Below are 9,406 nucleotides of genomic sequence, written 5' to 3' on the forward strand. Positions count from 1 at the left end.
TTCTTTTGCTTGAATACTTGTACACAAGAGCACCCTATGTCTCATATCGACGGTAGTACATAGTTACCTCTACTTGCTAGATAAAGAGCACGACAACATAAATACGCAAAACAAAAAGCGAGTGCCTTGCTTCAACAGTAGAGACATTTACCACAGATAGTAAGTGCATATTGTACTAAAGTTAATCATTTATGGACCCTTAGCGATATGAAGCCCGTGGTCGTAGACACTAATTCCTTCCTTTCGATCTGGTTTTGTACAGCGTTTCTTATTTCTTGCCTTTTCCTTTGCAGAAATAGTGGTTCCAATGTATGTTTAATTTTTCTTTCCGCAATGAGGATTTGAGAGGAGAGGGGCGTCCATGATCATACTCTTCTTCAACTTCAGTCTGTTCGCAACGTGACGTGGAAGAACTCCACCTATTGGTGTGCTAACAAAACCTAAGTGAAGCAAGGTGTAAAAGATTAATTGTGAATATTAGTTCACATTACTGCTTACTCAATAAAAAATGCGCCCTTCAAATAGTGGCCTTCGCTATCGGTACAATGTGGGTCCCTTTCACAGCGCAGTCAGATGGAGGGAGAGTATTTTATGTTGCAGCCTACATGAAAGAGTTCCACTTATTGGTTACTACAGTACAGCGCCTGCAACGTGATCCGCTCTTTTGTAAGGTAAGGCAGTTACCAAGGATTTCTCTTTCACCGCAGCATCGTGGCGGACAATTTCACAAACAGTCCGCGTCTGGGAATTTTCTTTGTAAGCCTGAATGGTAAATAGAGGAGACAGACAATGACGCTTTTCTACTGCCTGTTGGTAGTTCCTGTAACGATTCTGACATAAACCTCATGTCGGCGCTCACTCAACATTTAACGTAACATAGAGTTCTCCTCCATTTTTATAAAGCCTTTCGTAACAGTGTCAATGTTGAAAAATAAAGTATCAAAAACCCGTTTAAATCGCTGGACGGCGAATATGACGTTCCTACACTGCCGAATCATCATCTTTAATGTTAACACAGGCCACGTGTTGACAGTCATTACTATTCATAATAATTATCTTTCAAGGCGACAAACGAAAAGAAAGAAAATATTCCAGAACTGACAGAACGCAAAGATCTGCAAAATCTTAATTATGGATCTGTTCGTTTCCTTTATGTATAGGTACTTAAGCAGCACTCCGTCTTCAGGCCACAAGTGGCCCATCGGGACCGTCCGACCGCCGTGTCATCCTCAGCTGAGGATGCGAATAGGACGGGCGTGTGGTCGGAACACCGCTCTCCCGGTCGTTACGATGGTTTTCTTTGACCGGAACCGCTACTACTCGGTCGAGTAGCTCCTCAGTTGGCATCACGAAGCTGAGTGCACCCCGAAAAATGGCAACAGCGCATGGCGGCCCGGATGGTCACCCACCCAAGTGCCGGCCACGCCCGACAGCGCTTAACTTCGGTGATCTGACGTGAACCGGTGTATCCACTGCGGCAAGGCCGTTACCTCACTTATACTTACTTGGATGAAATGTAATCTCACGGATCACAAACAGAAAATTGTGACGGAGACCCGTAGTAAATTTGGTACCTCACGACGGAACCACAAGCTAAAGACACAAGACAGCCCTGCAGACGCAGCCACGAATGAGAGATGACGATGAAGACAAGCTCTCAAGAGGCTCCATACACCGCCGCTGCAGGAGGTCTACTTACGTCAGAGCACAGCGCCGCTCTCCACACTCTGTAATAGCAGACTATGATAGCAGCATGATAGCTCAGATCCGGCAGCGAGCCAGTATCACTAGTCAGAACTATGTACCACAGTTGTTGATAAAGGTACAGCGAGATTTGACTGCCACTGAGTACTGTTCAAAGTAATAAACATCATTGTGTTCAAAAATGGCTCGGAGCACTATGGGATTTAACTTCTGAGGTCATCAGTCCCCTAGAACTGAGAACTACTTAAACCTAACTAACCTAAGGACGTCACACACATCCATGCCCGAGGCTGGATTCGAACCAGCGACCGTAGCGGTCGCGCGGTTCCAGACTGTAGCGCCTAGAACCGCTCGGCCACACCGTCCGGCATCATTGTGTTCTGCGATAGCACTAAATGAAATAATTTATGTGGACATGGCTTACTTAAGTATTTTGTGTTGAAGTGTTTCACTAAAGTGAACTAATATTTTGTTTTCGTGTTGTAGTAATCGCTCGACCTCCTTCAGAAGTAAAACTAGTGAACTTGCATCTAGGCTTGCTGCAACGTATATAAAAGTAGCTACATAATACGATGTATCATTTATGGCAATTAAAAGAGCATTTAAACAATATGGGTACGCACCACTTGACACCACGAAGGCTTGAACTCAATGGACGATGAAAGACATTAATCTACAGATACCTACAGCAAGAATCAATGTTACTGCACTAGATCTTTGAATGATATTGCTATCCCTCCCCCACTGCCACGTTTGGTGTCGTTGAGCGACATGCTCAGTAACAGATTGACGGTGCTAACAAGTAGCCTTGTTTCTTATCGTCAATACCGAACGTCGACATTTTGTCTTTAGCATCAAAATTACGACGTTTGAAAGACATTAGTATCGATATTGAAATACAGATGTTTAAACTCCTAACATCCACATCTTGAAAATATCGTAGATCATCGAACAATCCTAAGCACAACCACACTTGCGCCAGTTTCACATGCAGCGTCTGTGACCACATCAGCCACATCTGCATCTGCTTCAACCCAGCACAGACACCACAAACATCTCTGGAATATGGGAACCATTTCCAGGAGCTCTGCACAGTAGAACCCATGGATTTAACTCCCACCCCACAGATAGCCTCCTCTAGCACATTCCTTCATCCTATAAAATCCAGACGTTAAGTACCTAAATCCTAAAACCCTAGCCCACAAAATAAAAAACTACTCTCCAAATCTCAGTACATAGCAACTCATACCCTGCAAAAAGATCCCATATTCATCACGGTCTTTAATCCTGCATTCCACTCCCATGTGCCGCAAAGACTTTCTACCGTAACTTTTGGTCGATATATCCTAGTGCTTCCACTTTGCTCACTACGGTCCAGCATCCTCAACTCCTCCACCATCTGCCAACTCTCATTGCTCTGGTTCAAATGGTTCAAATGGCTCTGAGCACTATGGGACTCAACTGCTGAGGTCATTAGTCCCCTAGAACTTAGAACTAGTTAAACCTAACTAACCTAAGGACATCACAAACATCCATGCCCGAGGCAGGATTCGAACCTGCGACCGTAGCGGTCTTGCGGTTCCAGACTGCAGCGCCTTTAACCGCACGGCCACTTCGGCCGGCACTCTCATTGCTGTGATCCTGACATCGCAGGGGGCAAGTTGGTCGAGAGCTAAATTCCAGTTCCTAAATCCGAAAAGTCCTCCTAATTCACCACGACTCTAGTCACACATTCATGCTTTATTAACTCAAATGGGAATCCTAGGAGGGGGGAGGGGGGAGTAGATGCCGTTTTTGCGAAATACCTGCAAAAATCATACCCCACCTATTCCTCTAAGTGTAAAACTAAACCCCTCCAACCATACTTGAACTCTCCACCCCAGTCTATTTCATCGGCACACCTCTCATTACAGACAACTCAGTATGTCCTGCTTACAATGCTGAATACATCATCTACTTTATTACCACTGCCCTTCACAATATCCATCTGTTTGAGCATCCAAATATTCTTCATTGGACCACCCTAGCTGCCTGTTCCACGTCCATTTAAATGCCGCTACCACATACTAATACAACCAAAACCAGTCCCACTGCCTAATTTCCCAACAAGACACCTCGTCTCACATTTTGCTCACTCAACAATTAGCAGCATAGCTTGATCTCCCCTATCACTGCAACCATGACAAACCACACCTAACAACCTTTTCTGCATATATGTAACTCCAATGTCAGCTCTGTGTCCTCACCTTCTGTCTACTGTTCACCATGATCTCTTCATACCTACCCATTACCCTAAGCCTGGGTTCAGTGTGGGGTTGCAGTGGGGTGGGTGGACTGCTGTGACGTGTAGTGGGGTTGTGAACCACTGAGGGCTATGGCAGGACGAAGCCTCTCAGTCGTTTCTAGGTCCCCAGTTCAATACACACAATACACACACACACTCATTACCTCGAGCTGGTCATCAAGCGAGAACCAACACCAGCATCTTCTTCAGCAACTCATCACCTCCGACCAGCTCATCATGTATAGTCAACTCCACCAAATCTCCATCAGCTTGTTTTTAATAATTTTTACCACCTTTAAATATTATTGCCCCACTCTTATGTTAACAGACTTTAGGCTGAAGATAGGCTGCATCGCTGCTGCCCACCTGCGCATGGTGGAATGAAATTACAATAAAGAAAGAAAAAATCCCGTTTTCTAACTTTGGTGACTTTGTATTAGCCCATGTTCAATGGCAGGATGCCTCTGTCTTATCTTTTTAGGTCTTGAGGATGCTCATCATAGAGTGTTCGTGTTCTGTACGATTGTGGTGTGTAAATGAAATAGAGACAAAAAATCTGGCCGTTTTACGTGTAGGTTCCACTTTAAAGTTCAGCGTATTCCGCAACCTCGGCGCCGTTGTTCCACATTGTGCTAACGGCGCAGGTAGCTGTGGACGCCCGTAGCGGAGCTTCCCACCTGAAAATTCTCACTCCGCGGCAAACAATGGCTGATGTTTCCGCCGTCCCTCCTTCCGGATTCCGGTCACGTCCGCCCGTCTTCTCCTCTCGCCGCTGTGTACCGCAACCACGCCGCAGACAAAGCCTGCCCAGCGAGAGATCGCCGTCTGCCGGGTAACTTCCGCTGAACGGCCGTGTTAGGCGAACTTCGCTGAACTGAGTCAGCGCGATCCCGTGGCTCAGCCTTCCAGAACTTTCTTCATTTCAGAACACCCTTTCTCACTTACACCACTGTACAAGTCGTGTGAGCTGTTATTTCACAGAAGTTTGGACATGATCGTGTTGCTAGTGGTTAATTTAGCCATCGGGTTCAAAGTAACTTATTCTTTTCCAAAGCATACTGTAATCAATGTGAAAAACCAAGGTGATTACTAATCGTTTCTCTTGGGTCAGCCAAATGTGCAATTATGTGTTGCAGCAAAGTGAAATTACGGCCGCCAGTCCCAGAATTTGAACAAAAATATAAAAAGCCTGAGAAAATCCATGCTTGGACATAAATGTTGATGCTAGCAAAGTTTTTCTCTTGTATTCAACTACAGTAAAGAAACTAGTGTACTCTACCCTCCTGTTTCCGTTTCTTCTTCTTCTGCCTCTTCCAAAACTACGTTGCCACGATTTTTGTTCTAACGTTCTTTAAAAATGATAACTTTACGATTACGTTAAATGAATGTCTGACCTGTGAAATGAATACAAAACTCGAATTGTCGTGTAGCGTGTTGTAACTGAAATGGAGATGGAGATTTGGTGGAGTTGAGTTTACATGATGAAGCTGCTCGGAGGTGATGAGTTGCTGAAGATGATGCTGGTGTTGGTTCTCGCTTGATGACCAGCTCGAGGTAATGGGTGTGTGTGTTATTGTTGGCAAAACTTGATACGAATCGATTGGGTAGTGCAACTCCCAGTATCAATAAAGAAGTACAGCCTGTGGTGTCACTACCAGACACCACACTTGCTAGGTGGTAGTTTAAATCGGCCGCGGTCCATTAGTGCATGTCGGACCCGCGTGTCGCCTCTGTGTGATCGCAGATCGAGCGCCACCACACGGCAGGTCTCGAGAGACGTACGAGAACTCGCCCCAGTTGTACGACGACGTTGCTAGCGACTATACTGACGAAGCCTTTGCTCTCATTTGCCGAGAGACAGTTAGAATAGCCTTCAGCTAAGTTAATGGCTACGACTTAGCAAGACGCCAATTGTCACAGTGCATGTATCTTACGAGTCTCATTTGTATAGTCAAGAGAGATGTATCACTAGGATTGATTAAAAGTTAAGTATATTCCAAAGATACGTATTTTCTTTATAGCAGTCATAACGTATCCTGTTCCAGACTTGACGCCAGTCGGCGTGTGTGTACGCGTGCCTTTCGGCTTCCTCCTCAGTGTGGCGTGACTAGCTTGTTACGCCACAACACAATCGCTGCAGAATATGTTCAGCCCCTTAGGCACCGAATCATGTGGCCCTGTTCAAGACCGATAACTTTGGTCCCTGTGCACATAATGTGGTGTCACCGCCAGACACCACACTTGCTAAGTGGTAGCTTTAAATCGGCCGCGGTCCATTAGTACATGTCGGAGCTACTGTCAGTGATCGCAGACCGAGCGCCACCACACGGCAGCTCTCGAGAGACGGACTAGCACTCGCCCCAGTTGTACGGACGACTTAGCTAGCGATGCACACTGACGAAGCCTCGCTCATTTGCAGAGCAGATAGTTAGAACAGCCTTCAGCTAAGTCAATGGCTACGACCTAGCAAGGCGCCATTAGTATTACATTGCATGATCTACAGAGTCTCACTTGTATCGTCAAGAGCGATGTACAACAATGATGGATTAAAGTTAAGTATTCCAGCAGCTACGTACTTTTCTTTATAGTATTCATTACGTATCCTGTTTCAGACCTCACGCCAGCCTGCGTGAGTTAACGCGTGCATTCGGCCTCCTCAACCAAGTAGTGTGCGTAGTGTTGGCTAACTGCTAACACTACACATAACAAATAAATTAAATTGTCTTACCTCTAGAGCAGCGCCGGCCTGAGTGGCCGAGCGGTTCGAGGCGCTACAGTCCGGAACGGTGCGACCGCTGCGGCCGCAGGTTCGAATCCTGCCTCGGGCATGTATGTTGTGTGATGTCCTTAGGTTAGTTAGGTTTAAGTAGTTCTAAGTTCTAGGGGACTGATGACCTCAGCAGTTAAGTCCCATAGTGCTCACAGCCATTTTTATTTCTAGAGCAGCAATGGTGGGATGCGGTATATTCTGGCCTCCCATAAAAAAAAAATGTGAATGCTATCTACAGGCTCAGCAGTCTGAAATGCTGACCATAATACTTTGAAATGCACATGAAATTCTTTTGGCTGACAAAAGATAACATGTAACAAAATCCAACTTCTTTGAAAAATATATGACCAGGACTGGGAGGTAGTACTGATTATAGTGAATTACTAACACTGAGTTTCTTTGCAAAATTATGTTGCAAGTTCAGTTTGGCTTTTCAAAAACATCTGACAACTGAAGTTACATTACTCACAATTGACTCACAAACAATGAGATTTAAACAGCAAGTATTATCTAACTTCACTAATCCAACATAAATGCAAATCATCAGATTTCATTAACAAATCTCAGAAATTACAAAAGTGAAATATCTAACTAGGCTTTTTATCAAAATAGTTTACGTACGTTCTGGGGTTACTCACAAGGGAACCTCCCCATCGCACCCCCCTCAGATTTAGTTATAAGTTGGCACAGTGGATAGGCCTTGAAAAACTGAACACAGATCAATTGAGGAAACAGGAAGAAGTTGTGTGGAACTATGAAAAAATAAGCAAAATATACAAACTGAGTAGTCCATGCGCAAGATAGGCAACAACAAGGACACTGTAAACGCAGGAGCGGTGTGGTCTCGTGGTAACGTGAGCAGCTGCGGAACGAAAGTTCCTTGGTTCAAATCTTCCATCGAGTGAAAAGTTTAATTTTTTATTTTCATTTTATGTGACAATCCCTTTGTTTTCATCACTTTTTTGGGAATGATTATATCCACAAGAAAACCTAAATCGGGCAAGGTAGAAGAATCTTTTTACCCATTCGCCAAGTGTACAAGTTAGGTGGGTCGACAACATATTCCTGTCATATGATGCACATGCCGTCACCAGTGTCGTATAGAATATATCAGATGTGTTTTCCTGTGGAGGAATCTGTTGACCTATGACCTTGCGATCAAATGTTTTCGGTTCCCATTGGAGAGGCACGTCCTTTCGTCTTACTAATCGCACGGTTTTGCGATGCGGTCGCAAAACACAGACACTAAACTTATTACAGTGAACAGAGACGTCAATGAACGAACGGACAGATAATAATATGCAAAAATAAGGAAAGTAAAATTTTCACTCGAGGGAAGACTTGAACCAAAGACTTCTCGTTCTGCAGCTGCTCACGCTACCACGGGACCACGTCGCTCCTGAGCTCACATACTCCATGATGTTGCTTATGTGGCCCATGGACTACTCAGTTTGTATATTTTGCTTATTTTTTCACAGTTCCACACAACTTCTTCCTGTTTTCTCAATTGATCTGTGTTCAGTTTTTCAAGGCCTATCCACTGTGGCAACTTATAACTAAATCTGAGGGGGGTGCGATGGGGAGGTTCCCTTGTCAGCAATTCCAAATTATCAGCCAACTCATCTATACTAACACATTGGCAAAAACAAAAATCATATTTATTTAACATCTTTACCTTGCTTGCATGGAGACTTGTGCTTCCAAGTTCAACAATATTGACATATCTAAGTTAAACTAGCTCTTGGTGGCTCCACACGGCACACCACAAAAACTGCCTGCTCCATCGTCTTTCCCTCACAGGCAGCTACCTACAACTGTGAGCCAAGCGCTCTGTTACTCCAACACTATAATAATCTCAGACCAGAAGCGGTATATCTAGGTCTGCAGTGTTACACAGCGATATAAAGCCTATGAAAGATATACATCGTTTATAAAAATCATATTCGGGTGCCGCATACAAATGTGCCCCAGTAGACTCCTTTCAGTGTAAAGGAGTGTACATAAAAACGTCTCTGTTTCATTTCATTTATGATTTACGTGTCGGTCAGGAAATTGCAAAGTCTTTGAATCAATCCACAACGCAGTATATATCCAAAATAAACCTCCTTTAAGTTGATATAATTAAAATTAGATATGTCATGGGACCCAGGTTTTGGCGTCTCGACCTGTTGTGTCAAAACTGTGCAGAAACGTGAAACAATCTACAGAAAATACGCCATGGATAAACAGTGAGTAGACATTCACAATCGTCATTTAATGTAGTTAATTTCTGTGTCCATTACGACTCAGACGTCTTACCCAATTATTAAACAATATTTCCGCTTCCACTCCGGAATCGAGTAACAGCTGTGAAAGCAGAAAAAGCAGTTCACACAGAACCCTTATATGGCGCACACAAAAGCACGGAGAGTGTTCCTATTTATACATGTGTTGAATGTTATAGTGAATTACAATATTCGATATGTAAATTAGGTCCAGAGCGTTAAAGGAATCAGAAATATTAAACAGTAGTAAAAACTTGCCGGAACGTTGCTACAGATCGATCAGCTGATATCCTGAGAATAACTTATCTTCTGCTTTGTAGCTGTGCAAGCTATTTTCCTGTTTTGTTTGTGTTTTTACTGTATCATCAGCCATAAAATGTTTCC

The 9,406-nt window shown here is 44.0% G+C and overlaps 1 pseudogene; it reads right to left on the reverse strand.

Moving 5' to 3' along the window:
- Positions 1-1,373: 1,373 nt before the first annotated feature.
- On the reverse strand, positions 1,374-1,491 carry LOC126238529 (5S ribosomal RNA; annotated as a pseudogene).
- Between the last annotated feature and the right edge of the window lie 7,915 nt (positions 1,492-9,406).

Source organism: Schistocerca nitens, chromosome 2 (assembly GCF_023898315.1).
Source record: "Schistocerca nitens isolate TAMUIC-IGC-003100 chromosome 2, iqSchNite1.1, whole genome shotgun sequence".
Classification (NCBI taxonomy): domain Eukaryota; kingdom Metazoa; phylum Arthropoda; class Insecta; order Orthoptera; family Acrididae; genus Schistocerca; species Schistocerca nitens.